This window comes from Halichoeres trimaculatus, unplaced genomic scaffold, assembly GCF_033239565.1.
Source record: "Halichoeres trimaculatus isolate MK-OKI-2021-1 unplaced genomic scaffold, fHalTri1.1 fHalTri1_scaffold_15, whole genome shotgun sequence".
Classification (NCBI taxonomy): Eukaryota; Metazoa; Chordata; class Actinopteri; order Labriformes; family Labridae; genus Halichoeres; species Halichoeres trimaculatus.
The window spans coordinates 28,039,931-28,055,406 of record NW_027437193.1 but is presented as its reverse complement, the minus strand read 5'-3'; the positions used below and the strand labels follow the sequence as shown (position 1 = coordinate 28,055,406).

The following is a 15,476-nucleotide window of genomic DNA, read 5'->3' as shown; positions in this document are numbered from 1 at the left end:
AGTAAAAATGCAAAAACTCTTCTGCCTGCATTGATTTAATGTAAGGTGCATGATCTGGTTCACTCTGACAAAGTTAAATTTAACTCTCTATGAAATCTGTTGACACAAAAAAATGACTGCTGATTATCTCAGTGAAGAGGATGCTCTTTGTTGGGAAAATTTATTCATTTATTTATCATATCAATGAATGTCTATCATGATTGTTCCAAAATGACAAAAAAGAGAAATATGCAGTCATCACAAGGAATATGACAGGATATGAAAAGTATGGGAGAACATATAGTCAGTTCAACAAGTTAAAGGATGTGATGTGATGTAATTGGCAAGGCTGTTTAAGTGTTTCCAAAAAGAGCAGAAAAAAAGCATCTGCTACATCAAATTGTAGAACTGTAAAATTCTACTTTGATGCAACTTAAAGACGGAACAACAGGTGTCCAATAAATGTACTGTGGTAGTTGAGGTTATCAAAAATCCAGGTGTTTGCACGAAGTCTCATGTACACCTGGTCTCCCACTTCCAGCTGCAGAGTCATGCCATTGGTCGCTGTCTCGTGTCGATTTCCAGCTGGATGGTTGTACACTGTGACCATCTGCTCCCCATTTTTCATCAGGCGGAGTCCCATAGGTCTGCTAGAAATATTATGACCTGAGAAACTGAAGTAATAGACTCCTCTGACAGGGGCGGTGAAAATACCTGTTGATGATAAACAGCATCACAGAATATATAAACTGATTTTTTTTTTTTTTAACTTTAAGTGGTATTGCCTTGACATTTACCTTGACTTTTTTTTTTCTATTTGGCAATATTTTTCCTATTGCAGTGTGATGGTATACATGCAGAAAACGACAGGGGCTGGAAGTTGAACAAACAACCACTGCATTGGCTATAACCTCTGTAAATGTTTTACATAAACAGAGGCTTTCAGCCCAGCCAATAGAGCCTCAGAGTTTTGACATGTTTCTCAAGATTGTAAAAGAGTTTTTTTTTTTTTTTAAATAAAAAGATAAAAATGTTTTATTTATTTATTTATTTATTTATTTATTTATCTATCTATCTTTTTACTTATTCATTCACGTAGCCCACATTCTTTTCTCTGCTTATCAGTGTGAGTTGCAAATGCAGATATTAAAAGCAACACACTGTGCCATTAGTGCTATCAAAAACAAAAGCAGTTACATTTTACAACCCTCAACTTGAACTGTGTCCAGGAATCAACTTCATTATCTGCACTCATGCTAATTTCACTGTTTTCGGGTCAGTCTGGAGTTATGTGACACATAAGAACAAAATCAGGAAAAGCCTGATATTTACAACTAAACGTATTCATTTACTAAATGTACCCATGTTGTAAGAATTCATGTAGTAGTTGTAAATTTACCTGTTGCAGGTTTGAATGCACCAGTGTTTGAGAATACTTCTCTGTAGACCAGTGTGATTTCAGTGTTGAAAGGTCCAACATTGCCCAAATTACCAATCGCAGCCCCGAACGCCACCTTGTTACCTTGAGGGGACATTAATAGAGTACAGTGCCACATTAGAGATGATAAATCCTCAAAGGATTACACTCTGGTTCTGAATGTTGTCACTTCATTTTTTTTTACCTCTTATCTCCCTCCTCAGGTCCTCCAGCTGTCTCTCAGTGTCTCTCAGTTTGGCTTCCAGCTGCCGTAGAATACCACACGAAATTCCAGCATCACCTGGACTGTGTTCCTCCACAGCCAGCACATCGTCAGGAACCTGTGGGCTTTCACCCTCTTCTTCCTGGTTTTCTTGGTGCACAACCTCAGCAACACTGAAGTAGAGAAGGGACACAGCTAACAGAGCCACAGAGGTCTGCATCTTCAGTTCATTAAGTTTGTCTGATCAGCTCTCCACACCTGTTTATGTGTATATATCACTCAAAGGAGGAAATGACCTTAAATTTACCAGAAAGCAATCTATCCTTATCAAGACTAATCCTTATCAGAGAGAAGATTTAAGTAGGCCAGCTGGCCAAAGGTTTCTTTGGTTATTCTTTTGTGACTGCAAGTCATTGAAACCATAAACTATTACTTGAAAAGGTATTTTAATGATAATGTCGACTGAATTAGTGTTTGTAGTTTCTGCTTAAAGGGGCTGAGAGGCCTTTCTAAGGGATCTTGACAAAGCCTCCCCCATATAAATATATATGCCTGAGTGTAATCCGCTGTTCCCTGCGACCTCATCCTCGACCCCCCCAATCCATGTTCCTGGAGGTCTCCCTGGGGATAATGAAGAGGTCGAGGAAAGAGAGGACCGCAGAGAACTTCCATCTTTTCCCTGGCACTGCCACTGCCCTGTTCCTTCTTTCCTGCTTCTTCCTCCTCTCTTTCAGGTAGGTGTCCCTGAGACTCTTCCATCTTTTACGACAAAACTCCACTGAGGAAAACATAGTTGGACTCAGTGATGACTCGTGCAGGAAAATCCAGCTGGAAACAAATATTTACAGAACTTACCTTCAAAACCTGTCTCCTCAGAGACTTTCACCCAAGCCTGCTCCTTTTTTTCCAGTCTCTGTAGAGTACACAGGTCGTATTGTATAACTCTGGATAATGACACACCGCACAGATTAATTTCTCCTCCATCTTTTCGGCGGGGTTGGAGTTGGAGCAGGTGGCGGGAGCATCACACGTCATCAACTCAATGACGTCAGCGGGGGAATGTCATCGTTGATTGGCTACCGCAGCACAGCCTCACGCAAATTTGGGAATTTGCATCCAAGGTTCAAAATTTTCAACTGGAGCATAGAGGTGTCTGACACCCCAAATGCACCGACACCCCAAATGCACCGATGCTCCAAATGCACCATCCAGGGCGAATCTGCGTCCAAACAGGTCTTTGCATTGACTTTGTCTTTAATCTCAATGCCAATTTGCCTCTGTTGTGGCCATGAAATGTAAAATGCAGTGTTTAAAGCTAAAGGTAGCCATGACTTGAATAACAAATGGATCTCTGATATACATTTGTTTCATCTTTAAATTCGCTGCCTCAAAAATGCTACAGGCAGCTTAGTTTCTAGCAACAGTCAGCCTTCTCACTAATAAGATTCACACTTTGCTTAACTTGCCTGATGGATATTAAAGAGGATAAAGACAAACTTTATTGTTCCCTGGAAGTAAATTTGGATGCTATGTAAGAGCATGTTAGAAATTATGTTAGAAATTATATATGCTAGCAAGATCCAGATCCAGCCGATTTTAGCCGCACTTAGCGGGGGCCACGGCAAGGGAGCTTCAGCGCGGGACATAATCTCAGCAAAATTGCTCATTTCGGCTATATTTTTTCATCCATCGCTATCCATCGTTATCACAAACACACTCCTCTTCTGTTGCCATAGGCGAACACTGTCCACAAGCGCACCACCAGTTCGCATTGAGTCGTGGACGTGCTCCTGTTTGTTGTTCTCGAGCCAGCTCTTCGTCTCTCTCCCTTTGCATCCTTCTTTCATGGAGCTCCTGTGTACTCAGGCTCAAACCGGTAAGGACAACCGTCAAACTCGAAGTCGTAGTCTGAAGACGGTAGACGAGCTGACTTTATGATAACACTGGCGATGGATGAAAAAATATAGCCGAAATGAGGGATTTTGCAGAGATCATGTCCCGCGCTGAAGCTCCCTTGCCGTGGCCCCCGCTAAGTGCGGCTAAAATCAGTTGGGTCTGAATAACTTCTGAAGGACTCCGAGCTGCATGATCTTTGTCTAAGTAAGTATATGAGCATGCACACACCTATAAATAAGGTCCAGGTGTCAAAAAACCGGAGTTGCCCTTTAACCCTGAAGTTATCTCGATAAGACACTAATCTTGCTTCATGATATAGGCCTCTGGTGAGGAGGAGGGGTGTTGAAGTTGTGATCATAAGCCCTTCAGGGTCAAGCCGAGTGTAGGAAAATAGAGCCTTTTTTAGGTTGTTGTCATGTTTTGCTGGATTCTTTTGTAACATTACTGAATAAAAGTCTGGAAATTCTATTATACAAAAAAAGATTGTCTTAACTCGTTGTAGACATTTTTCCTTCTTTTCTTATACACTGATGATCTTATCATCCGCCGGCAAATCATGAGGGCACCGCGCTGGCGCCCCTATGACTGCCGGGGCCCCTAGCATTTGCCTATACTGCCTATGCCACGGGCACAGGGTTTACTAACGTTACAGACATGTGTCAGAGAACCAGCAAATAGCACTAAATAAAGCTGGCTACTTAACTCTGCTACAAACTTACAAAGTTTGCTTGTAGTCACGTTTCAAACAACAGCGCCATGAAACCAGTGATAAACACATGACCTCGTCACATTGTGTTCAGAAAAAAAATTGTCTTGAACAAAGACAAGTATTATGAAAAGAAGACCTCCATTCATTTTTCAAATACACACCTTGTTAAGAGCCATGTCACTGCAGTCCACTTCAAATGTTAAGTCCTCTCAGTTTCTTTAAAAAAGGCTTGGACTGCTGAAGGTGTTTTTATGTTTCTGTCATCAAGTTCTCCTTCTTTAAACTTTGTAGCTGTTAAGCTTCACAACTTCAAACACTGTTTCTATAACCACTAATGCACATGGTTTAAATTTTAATATAATGATCGGTTATTTAGCGATGCACCCAACAGCATCAGCTGCCTTTAACTGGATTACTCCACTGAATCAAATAATTAAAAAATGACAATGTTGTTCAGCCTACTCATATAGTATGTAAACAGAGCTAAACATTTTGACACAATTCCCACTATGATATGAACAGAAACTAATATTTTTGCATCAGTGACAAAAGAGAATGGGGAAAAGTGCAAGAACTCTTCAGCCTAGATTGATTTGCGATAAGGAGTGAGATGAGGTGTTTATTTATCAGATTAATGGATGTATATCATGATTGTTCCAGAATGACAAAAAAATGCAATAATCACAAGCAATATGACAGAATATGAAAAGTACAAGAGCGCAAATAGTCAATACAAACAATAGGAAGCATGTGATGTGATCTGAATCATTAGAGAGAAAAATGTTTTCATAGCCTTGGTTTACATCAATATGTTCAGAATCCAAATGTTTTTGGAAATAAAATAATTTCATCAAGTTGAAAAACAAAAAGCATTTCTAAACTGAGATAAACCAGCTCTGCATTTCCTGCTGTAGTCATTCATATATCCCAAAGTCATCTTTCAGATGTGGTTAGGTAATTTCCCAAACCAGCTTAAACTTAAATAAAACAGCCTAGTTGTATTTCTTCCATCAAGTGAGTAGTAGTCAGACTTAAAAAAAAAAAAAAAAAAAAAAAAAGATAATTCCTCTGAGTGTTTACAGGACTTAAAGTGGGTAAGAGGTATAAAATAGATCATGTGCTGTTCTGTTTCAAGTTGTGATCGTAACAAGTCAGCAGTTCGAGAAAGCTGCCTCTTTTACCATGTTGCAGTGTGTGTTGGGTCTATCAAAGATGTTTTGTTTTTATTTCTTTTACTCTGCTGTATGGTTACTCATTGTATAACCCTTAAATGTAAACTAGATCTAACCTCAAACTCAGTACAACAAGATAACACTTGATCTGGGTTTTCCATCTTGACTCTTATATCAGGAGAAAAAGATTGATGTGTAAACTTTTTTTTCTGGTTTCTTTTGGTTTTTCTATTTTTGTATTCATAATTAATTCATCTAGCTCTAAATTTTAACTTCCCCTTCAATGTATTGGCCTCTGATTTTTCTTATTAATTGTATATCCTTTGATTCAGCTTGCCTCATACCACAATCTGTAACAACAAAACTTTTCTGACACCTGCTCATGATAATTGCCCTCCTAAAATCTGCTTTGTGCTCTACTTTGCTTAACTTTTCTGTTGTACATCACCTTTGAAAAGTGAACTTTGATTTGGCTTAAAGGCGAAACAACAGGTGTCCAATAAAGGTACTGGGGTGGTCAGTATTATCAAAAACCCAGGTGTGTGCAGTAAGTCTCACGTACACCTGGTCCCCAACTTCAAGCTGAAGAGTCATGCCGTTGGTCGCTGTTTCAAATCGGTTCCCCCATGCATGGTTGGCTGCAACAACCATCCGCTCCCCGTTCTTCATCAGACGGAGTGTCATAGGTCTGATTGAATGAAAATGACCTGCGACACTGAAGTAATAGAATCCTCTGACAGGGGCGGTGAAAATACCTGTTGATGATAAACAGCATTGCACCATACTGCAGGTCATCTTAAAGGTTTTTGTGTGTGTGTCTGTGTTTATTGTGTTCTAGTTGTAAATTTACCTGTTGCAGGGTTGTATGCACCAGTGTTTGAGAAGACTTTTCTGTAGACCAGTGTGATTTCATGGCTGAAAACTCCAACATTGCCCACATTACCAATCGCAGCCCCGAATGCCACTTTGTTACCTTGACAGGTTGTAAACGGGAGCATTTTTTAGCATAAAAAGCCACAATAGAGATGAAGAATTCTCAAAGGATTTAACTCTGTTTCTGGATGTTGTCAGTGCATGTTTTTACCTTTCATCTCCTTCCTCAGATCCTCCAACTGTCTCTCAGTGTCTCTCAGTTTGGCTTCCAGCTGCCGTAGGATGATAAAAACTTGGGTATTGTCATTTTGGCATTTTTGCTCTTTGTGAGGAATCTCAGCAACACTGAAGCAGAGCAGGGACACAGCCAACAGAGCCACAGAGGTCTGCATCTTCATTCCGTTTAGTTTGTCAGAACGGCTCTCCACAACTGTCTCTTTATACCACTCAAAGGAGGAAATGACCTTTAATGGCACTCAAATCAAGAAGGAAATTTTCTTGAACCAGAATGCAACCTGTCCTCAACCAAACAAATCTTTAACAGAGATAGTAAAAGTTGTTAGGCAAGCTGGTCATATTGGCAAGAGGGAGAGGAAAACTGATTTAACCCTCGCCACTTGTGAACACACGATAAGATGAAATTATGTGGAAAAGGACGTAACAAACAATAATTGTGTAAGGTGAAACATGGTGAAACAGCTCTTGATTTCCTGGTTCAAACACTTGACCTGCATCAAAAGTCCTGTTTGCATCTGTCCGGCCTGAAATATAACAATAGAGTGAGTTCATGTCCAGTGCTCTTTGTTACTCAAAACTAGTTTTGCAAATGATAACATCAGAGCAGAAATGAGGATGTTTTTGCACCTTGAGAGAGGTAGTGATGAGCCATTCCCACCACTTACAACCATTCCCCACAAATAGAGCAAGTCACAAATTTATAGAGTGATGAAGGGATGAAAATAATCCAGTAAACAGCGTCAGCCTCACTTTAGCCTGACAGAACCATGAAAATCTTTTTTCAAAATGTACCAGAGGGATTGTAACCACTGTATAAAGAGCAGCAATGATACATATTGGACAAATGGGTGCAGGATAGATGACAGACAGGAACCAGATGAGGGAACAAATCATGACCTCAGAACACAAGTCCAAAAATGATTCAAAACCAGAACTGAAGCCCCAGTCTGATCCTCTTTGCCAATGCATGGTGCAAACAAAAACTACCCAAACATCATCCTCTGGTACCATTGAAGTCAGATGTAAATCATAAAAAAACAAACCTTTAGATTTAATAGATAGTGGCAAACTGCCAGGTATCCTATACCACAAATCAAGGAGTTACTTGGTGAAAACACTTGGTTCAGTGTTCTGGATTAAGACACATCTTCAAGATAGCATCTCTCTCAAAAAAAAAAAAAAAAAAAACACAGCCAGGACCTTTGTATTCCTCACTAATGCACCTTCAGCACTTGAGCATTGTATTGAAGCCCTCATGATGTGTTGATGATGTAAAAGCTGTCTTGAGATGTCAGCGAGTCTGTGAAATAATACATGGGTCAGATAAACTGTTTAAAGAAGAGGATCCACAGTGTTTGGAAAGTGATCTCAGCTAACTACAGGGTGGATGATCTAGACCAACGGTCTTCAACCTGCGGCTTTTTGACTCCTTTGCAGTGGCTCATTGTAGCTTTAAAAAATATTATTGAAATAAAGAATTTTTATTTCTCCTACAGAGGGCATTGATGAGTAACGACACTGACACTAAATAAAATCCTGTGTTAACATTTAGTTGAACTAAATATTCATCACATCTATTAATAAAGCCTGCCACCTCTCTACTTCACCTCCTACATCAACAGCTCACCAACTTTCCATGCACCTGTGGCTAACCTCAAGTTTTACAGCCCTAGTAAGAAAACTAGATCTACAAAAAGACAATTCTGGAAAAAAAAATCAGATTTTAATTCTGTGTGGATGAATTCCTTTAACTGCAAACGTGATTAAAATACATAATTGATATATGGAAAGTCATCAGCAAACAAAAACAAATTGTTGGGCAATATTATCAAAATATGTTATCAAATAAAGTATTTTTTTAATGTAATTTTTTTCAAAATTGTTTAAAATATCTTGCAAAATTTTGACATTTCTTTTTCATTTTTGCAAATTTCCAAGGTTTGAATATTTTGCAAATTTAAAAAATGTTTGATATTTTTTCATTTTTCTTTTTTTAAAACTTTTTTAAATTTTTACAAATTTGTTGAATGTCAAAAGTTTTCTAAATCTTTTACAATTTTTTGAAATATCGTTTTTTATTTAATAAATTTCAATTTCTAAATATTTGCTGATACTTTTAAATACATTTTTTTCAACTTTTTGTTGATTTTTGAATTTCCAAAATTATTTGAAATTGTTGCAGAATTACCAAAAATAGAAAACTAAGACATCAATCAAAGTCAAAAAGCTTTTTGTCTAGATAATTATTCTATTTTAGATTTTAATAACAAATAGAATTTTGTTAGCTTTTTTGTCTTTATTTTGAAGATTAAGTAGATTTTGTGGCTCCTGGATGACTTTAATTCAGGTGAGCTGAGGAAAAACGGCTCCAATGAAAGTAAAAGTTGCTGACTCCTGATCTAGACAAAACAATAAACAAGCCCTAATGTAAAAAATAAATAAATAAATAAATAAAAAATACAGAGTTCCAGAAAGTTTTGAGTTTACTGGCTCATCAAAGTGGTTATGTGCAAGATTTTCCTCATCATGCAAAAATATATTTATGATCTGCTAGACCCCAGACCTGAGTCAAAGTCCAGCTTTCTTCAGTTCACAGGTTCAGCAGATGGGTGCAGACAATACCAAACAACAGAGTAACACAACTCCAGGTGCAGTTACAAGATCCTGCTGAGAGGTCTGGTGGGACTCCATGTGCAAAAAATGTCAACATGCATGCATTAAAGTAACGTCACTTTTGTTTGTTTTTCATTACTCATTTCATGGAATATTCTCCTCAGCTAAGAAGGTGTTACTTTGATGTGTCTTACTCTGCACAGCTAACTTAACTGCGAGGACATTAGGAAACATCCTCAAACACGTTTTAGTAATATTTACAGATAACTTCCTCTTCTTCTTCTCCTCCTCCTGTTTGCTTGACCCGGAGGCCAAAGCAAGTTTTCTTGGAGAATCAAGAACTGTGATTGTGTGGGACATGTGTAAAATGCTTTTTCCCAGAAGAAGTCAGGACCTGAATGTATGACAGTCTTCTGTAAACAGGGACTTTTGTGACTCTCTATCCATTTTCATGCCAGAAATCAAAACCTGAAAGCATGGGAAAGAAATATGAAACCCTGCATAAATACTCACATGATTTTTCCCTGACAGCAGAACTGACAGTTTTGAGTGTGGGTCGAGGCATTTTGCACACGATGACCAAGATTTCCTTCCTCTGTGAGGGTCAGATATTTTCTAGCATCACTGTTGCCTGCAGGAGTCAGATTGTGGATGAGTCATCTGGTCTTGGAGGGAACGGTGAAGAAAAGACCTCACATATCCACAGACTGAAATAGACTAAACGCTCTGCATCTGCCTCTCACATTGCACGCTGAGTGGGAGGACACAGCAGACACACAGAGGCGCTCAGCTTCCCCCACATTCAGCAAACATCTTATCTCCTTTTTCAGCCCATCTACTCATACACTGTGAATGACTCTGTGTGTGTGCGACTGTGTGTGTGTGTGTGTGTTTGTGTGCATGCACCCACTTCCATTTCACAATTGTCTTTGCTCATCCAAAAACAAAAAGGCACAGACTTGCAAAGTACAAAATGTGGAAAAGAGTCTTAAAGCTTGATGGCGTTTAATAGCATCTAGTAGAATTCTTCCTCACAGATGGCTGCTGTTTCCTTTCTGTTCACAAGGGGGCAGGCAGGTACAACTGACCAGCAGCACAGAGGAGACCCATATAAGGCTTCATATGTAAGACACTCTGTGATCATACATTTAGATCTTATAATAAATACCACACACTTAGATTATGAGACCAATCCAACTATAAATAATAAGAAATACATTAAATCTGACATTTTCTTTATTATACTGTTAAATTGTGGCTATGGAAACCAGGTTCTGTGGATGCTGCCTGTATTATTAAACATATTTGTTTTCCAGAGAAGCTGAAAGAACAGAAGCAACATTGGAAAAAAAAAGCACAAGACAAATGGTAGCTGGAAAAAAAAAGGAATAAAAGAAAGGGGCAAAGATGTATGACTTTATACGAGATTTGCCCTGGAAATGAATCAGAAAATACATTATTCGTACCCTGCAAATAGAAAAAAACAAAGAAGAAATTGCAACTGTGGACCTATTTGGACAGAAAACACCCCCTTAGTAAAGTCTGGTGCCAAGGTTTTGTGTACACAGACTCTGATTTAAAGCAAGACTCCATAGTTAAGGTGCAGTCCCTCAGGTCAGTGGTGTAGTTGAATGTGAGTACAGACACATAAAATCTTTCCCTTCTTTTAAAAAGAGAAACAAAAACACAAACGAAGAGTGTCACTCATGCAGCCATATTGATCTGAACCTCACTTTGCCGCCATTAGTTTCTTGTCACACTGAACATTACTGGTCTGAAACTGCAACACCCTCAGGTGCTTTTATCTGAGCAGTAATGCCTTTTTAATGCTTTTGAATTTCACATTCACAGGTAGAAAAGAATATCACACCATCTATTCTTTCATAGTTACATAACCTCAGGTTAACTTTGAAAAAGCAAGGTGATTTGTTATAAACTCTCATGTAGCCCTGTGGTTAGCAGCATAGCACAAACTCAGTGTTATTACAGTTAATCTGGATCATTATCATATCATTAACAAAAGCCTCATTTGGTGCATGTTAAGTTATTCTACATAAACAATATGAAAAATCCTAGGAACTATGTACGGTGGGGAAAATAAGCATTGTATGCGTCAACTTTTTTCTCATCACATTTATTTCCAAAGCTGCACTTCAAACAAAATTTCTACCAGACATTGGTATTAACTCAAATAATCCACACATGAAAAGAAATCATGACATTCAAGTCCATAAATAATGATTATGTGGAATTAAGTACGATAACACAGGAAAAAAGTATTGAACACACCATGGAAAGGCTGTATACTTTCGCAAGGAAATGCACCATACCACCTGAAATCTGTCAGTAATTATTACTTGAACTTCCAATTAGTTCAAACCAACGTCAGCTGGGCTAGAGCAAATTGATGGTCCTATAAAAAAGGTGTTTTTTTCACCAAGCGGTTAAATACAACACACCTCATGATGGTTAAAGGCAAAGAGCTCTCTGAAGACCTTCACAACCTGATTGTTGCTCAGTATCAGAATGGAACTGGTTACAGACTTATATCAAAGCACCTGAATATTCCAGTCAGCACCGTTGGGGCCATTATTCGCAAGTGGAAGAAGCACCACCTTACCATCAACAGGCCACTCACAGCTCCTTGCAAGATTTCTGACCAGGGAGTCAGAAAGATAGTCAGAAGAGTACTCAACGAGCCAAGGACCACCCAGAAAGTGCTCCAGATAGACTTGGAGGCAGCAGGTATAATTGTTACAGAGAAAACAATAGGCAATGCACTCCACTGCCATGGCCTCTATGGACACTCAACCTACAAGACTCCATTCTTCAAGAAAAGGCATGTTGAAGCTGGTTTAAAGTTTGCTAAACAGCATCTTGACAAGCCTGTAGAATACTGTGAGAATGTTGTCTGGTCAGATGAGACCAAAACTGAACTTTTCAGCTGTCATACTACATACTATGTTTGGAGGAGAAATGGCTCTGCACATCACCCAAAAAACACTACACCAATAGGGAGGTTTGGAGGTGGAAGCATCATGACATGGGGTTGTTTCTCATCTCATGGTGTTGGCAAACTTCATTTAACTGACGGAGCAATGAATGGAGCCATGTATGGGGAAATTCTTGATATGAATCTGCTGCCATCCACCAGGGTGATGAAGATGAGACGTGGCTGGACCTTCCAGCAGGACAACGATCCAAAGCACACTGCAAAGTTGACTCTCAAATGGTTTCAAAAAAAGAAAATCAATCTGTTAGAATGGCCTAGTCAATCGCCTGACTTAGATCCAATTGAACATTTGTGGAAAGAACTAAAGAAAGGGTTCACCAGAGGGCACCAAAAGAATATTCAAGATTTAAAGACAATCTGTGCAGAGGAATGGGCCAAAATCACACCTGAGCAGTGTGGGCCATTAGTTCAAACATACAAGAAGCGTCTGGAAGCTGTGGCAAACAAAGGCTTCTCCACTAAGTATTAGCTGAGTCACAGTTAGCTTGTTCAATACTTTTTCATGTGTTATCGTACTTAATTCCACATAATCATTATTTATGGACCTGGACGTTGTGATTTCTTTCGATGTGTGAATTATTTGAGTTATTACCAAAGTCTGGTAGGAATTTTGTTTGAATTTATCTTTGGAAATAAATGTGATGAGAAAAAAGTTGATGCTTCAGTAATTTTATTTCCCACCGTATGTGCCATGAAGGGACATAGTATCACACACCTTCTTTGCATTGCTGCTTCTGTCATCATTGTTTCCTCTAAGTCCATTAAGCCACAGCAGATGAGGAGGATCAGAATTTGTTCTCAGCTGCAACTTGAATTGGCTGTACATACATATAACAGATGTATCAGGGAGATATTTTCTGACAACTAGACAGAAATATCCCTCCGGCTTTGTCCAACGTGCAGCACAGACAAGCAGGCTTCTCTCACTGGAGCCACGGTGAGCACCGACAAAGCTGCCTTTGTCTTTTGATTTGCCACTCATCTAAGAATAAAGTTGACATCACAGGTATGGCCCACAGACATATCTCTGCCCCGTCTCTGTTAACCGTTAATTTTATTTGTGTCTGACTGTTGGCTGGCTGTCCTACCTTTGTCTTTGTGAACTTTGTTTCTGTTCAGAATTGTCAGGGTCCTGCTGTAGATCTCTGGGTTGGCTCGAGGCATGACAAGAACTCCTCAACAAACAAATATGGATATCCTCTGTGGTCCTGCATGACAAGAGCTGCATTCTACTTATAAGGAGTTGTTTCTCTTTGCAGGATGACTAAATATACTGAAAAGTAACTGCCAACAAAATAAAGTGTCCTGTCAGCTTGTGGGAGACAAAGTTGATCCAAAACATGTACCTCAAGGCAGCCTGCAGCGAGATCTCCATGCCCAGGCAGAGAGGGGGGCCGAGGCTGGATCGCTGCCCCAGTTCCATCCAGCAGAGGCAGGGGGCAGGAACCAGGGGACACCCCTCCAGCCCCACCAGTTGCTTTCCAGGAAGCTTCGAAGCCTGCAGACCTCAGGAGCAGCAGAGTTTGGAGGAGCGTCTTCATGTGCGCAACAAGTTTTTTCATGCCTCTTCTCAGCCAAGTGTCAACATGGTCTACAGGTAGGACACAGCTCTGAGGAAGAGTGACTGCATGGATATATTCAGATACAGAAACTCCAGAGGGAATAACAGTGTAGAAGCTTTAACTTTATCTGTAGTTTGCATCAACTTGGCTTGTTTAAGAAGCTCTGCTGCATGCTTCCTTCATCAGCTGAAGGGTAATGTAACTTTAGTTAAATATAATGAGGATAAATAGCAGCCTGCATGTCAATTCAAACTGATTTGTGTAATTTTCAAACCACTGGAACCGAGGATTATAGTTTCACTTTCCTCAGCTGGGTCACTGTTCTGTTTAATGCTCATCAACTCCTGATAAGAAACAGTCCTCCTCAGCACAGCGAGACCCGTCACTAATTCCCCTCTGTGATTAGAATTGACGTTTAAGGCATGTGAAGCCAGCATATCAGACATACACTGCCACGTCTTCTTCTTCTTTCACTGTGAGAAGACTGAGGATTAGAATAAGTAATGAAGCAGGAGGCTAATATTTGATTGTCACGGCAGAGCAGTAAGAGTGTGAGCTGCCAGCAGAAATGATCAGATAGGTCATTTAATGGTGCGAATTCACCAGGACTGCTGTTTTTAAAAAGTGCCAATTTATCTTTCAGTGAAAAACAATTAGCTGTTATGTGTTATAATGATCACTGCCCCACACAATGACTCAATAAAATAGATTTCCTGCCAAGAGATGATGTCTGTTGTAACTGTGAAGATTGACCAGGAGACTGTTTGCTCACGAAGGCGTATGTACGTCCTTTGGCGAGCAATGTTTTTTTAATTTGACTAGCTTTGGGTAAACGTCGCAAAATAATCCCCATGCAGATGTGCTGGTTACACATCTGTATAATCGGTTGGTAATGTGTCAGGAAACTGTCTATGGATCTTTAAGACCAAAATACAGCAAAACTACTTCCTGCTACAAGATGCCCTCTGTCATCTACACTAATTTACATCCAGGTGTTAATAGGAGCTTTTCACTTGTGCTATGTCCAATCAGAAACCTCCAGTCTACAAAATATGAGACAGTGTGGAAGTGTAAAAATCTGCAGTGTCTCGAGTAACCGCTTGAGACTGGCTCTGAAAGTCACACCACCATACACACCAAGCCAAAAAGAAAATGCTGTTTTCACAATAGAAATAAAGAGGTACGAAAAATGTCTTTTGTCGGAACCGTTGATTTCTCTTTCAGCACTCACTGTATGAGAGAGAATTTTTTTCTGACACAGCAGTTTAGACAATATCAAGATTTTAAGTTCACCCAATCAGAGGCACAGCTCAGCTCATGTGACCGACAGACATCCTACAGCTGTTCGTGTGGAGGCTCAAGGCCCGCCCATTTCTAATATGGCCACGCCAGCTGATTTGCTTTGAAACTGACTGTTTCCCAAACCGTCTACTACATACTACATGTGACTGTATTATGTAGGCACTACACACTTCCTACTGCTTTGGCATGTAGTATGTAGTATGTAGTATGACTGTTCTGTTGGGTCTGTTTTGTAGTATACTACTCTGGTTTCCAGTCCCAGAAGGTGGAGCTACAGATGATGTTGGGTTTTTTGCCTTTAATATAAATATACAAAACAATATATGGGCAGATCTCAGCATTCAGTTATTTTGTTAATCATATAATAGCGGAATCATTATTCTTGATTTCTAATCTTACACCAAAAGTTATGTCACTGACTGAAAATAAATCTGGATTTTTGTTTTTATAGCTGATGAAAAACTACTTCAATATAATCCA

The 15,476-nt window shown here is 39.4% G+C and overlaps 1 long non-coding RNA gene and 1 pseudogene across 1 annotated transcript; both read right to left on the bottom strand.

The window, feature by feature from the left end:
• Window positions 1-316: 316 nt before the first annotated feature.
• On the bottom strand, window positions 317-1,839 carry LOC141804297 (cerebellin-4-like; annotated as a pseudogene).
• Window positions 1,840-5,238: 3,399 nt separating this feature from the next.
• LOC141804765 (uncharacterized) lies at window positions 5,239-6,741 on the bottom strand. Its single transcript, XR_012599655.1, has 3 exons — window positions 6,481-6,741; window positions 6,247-6,369; window positions 5,239-6,151 (listed from the first exon to the last, which is right to left on the bottom strand). It is a non-coding gene; the product is annotated as an uncharacterized LOC141804765 (long non-coding RNA).
• Window positions 6,742-15,476: the final 8,735 nt, after the last annotated feature.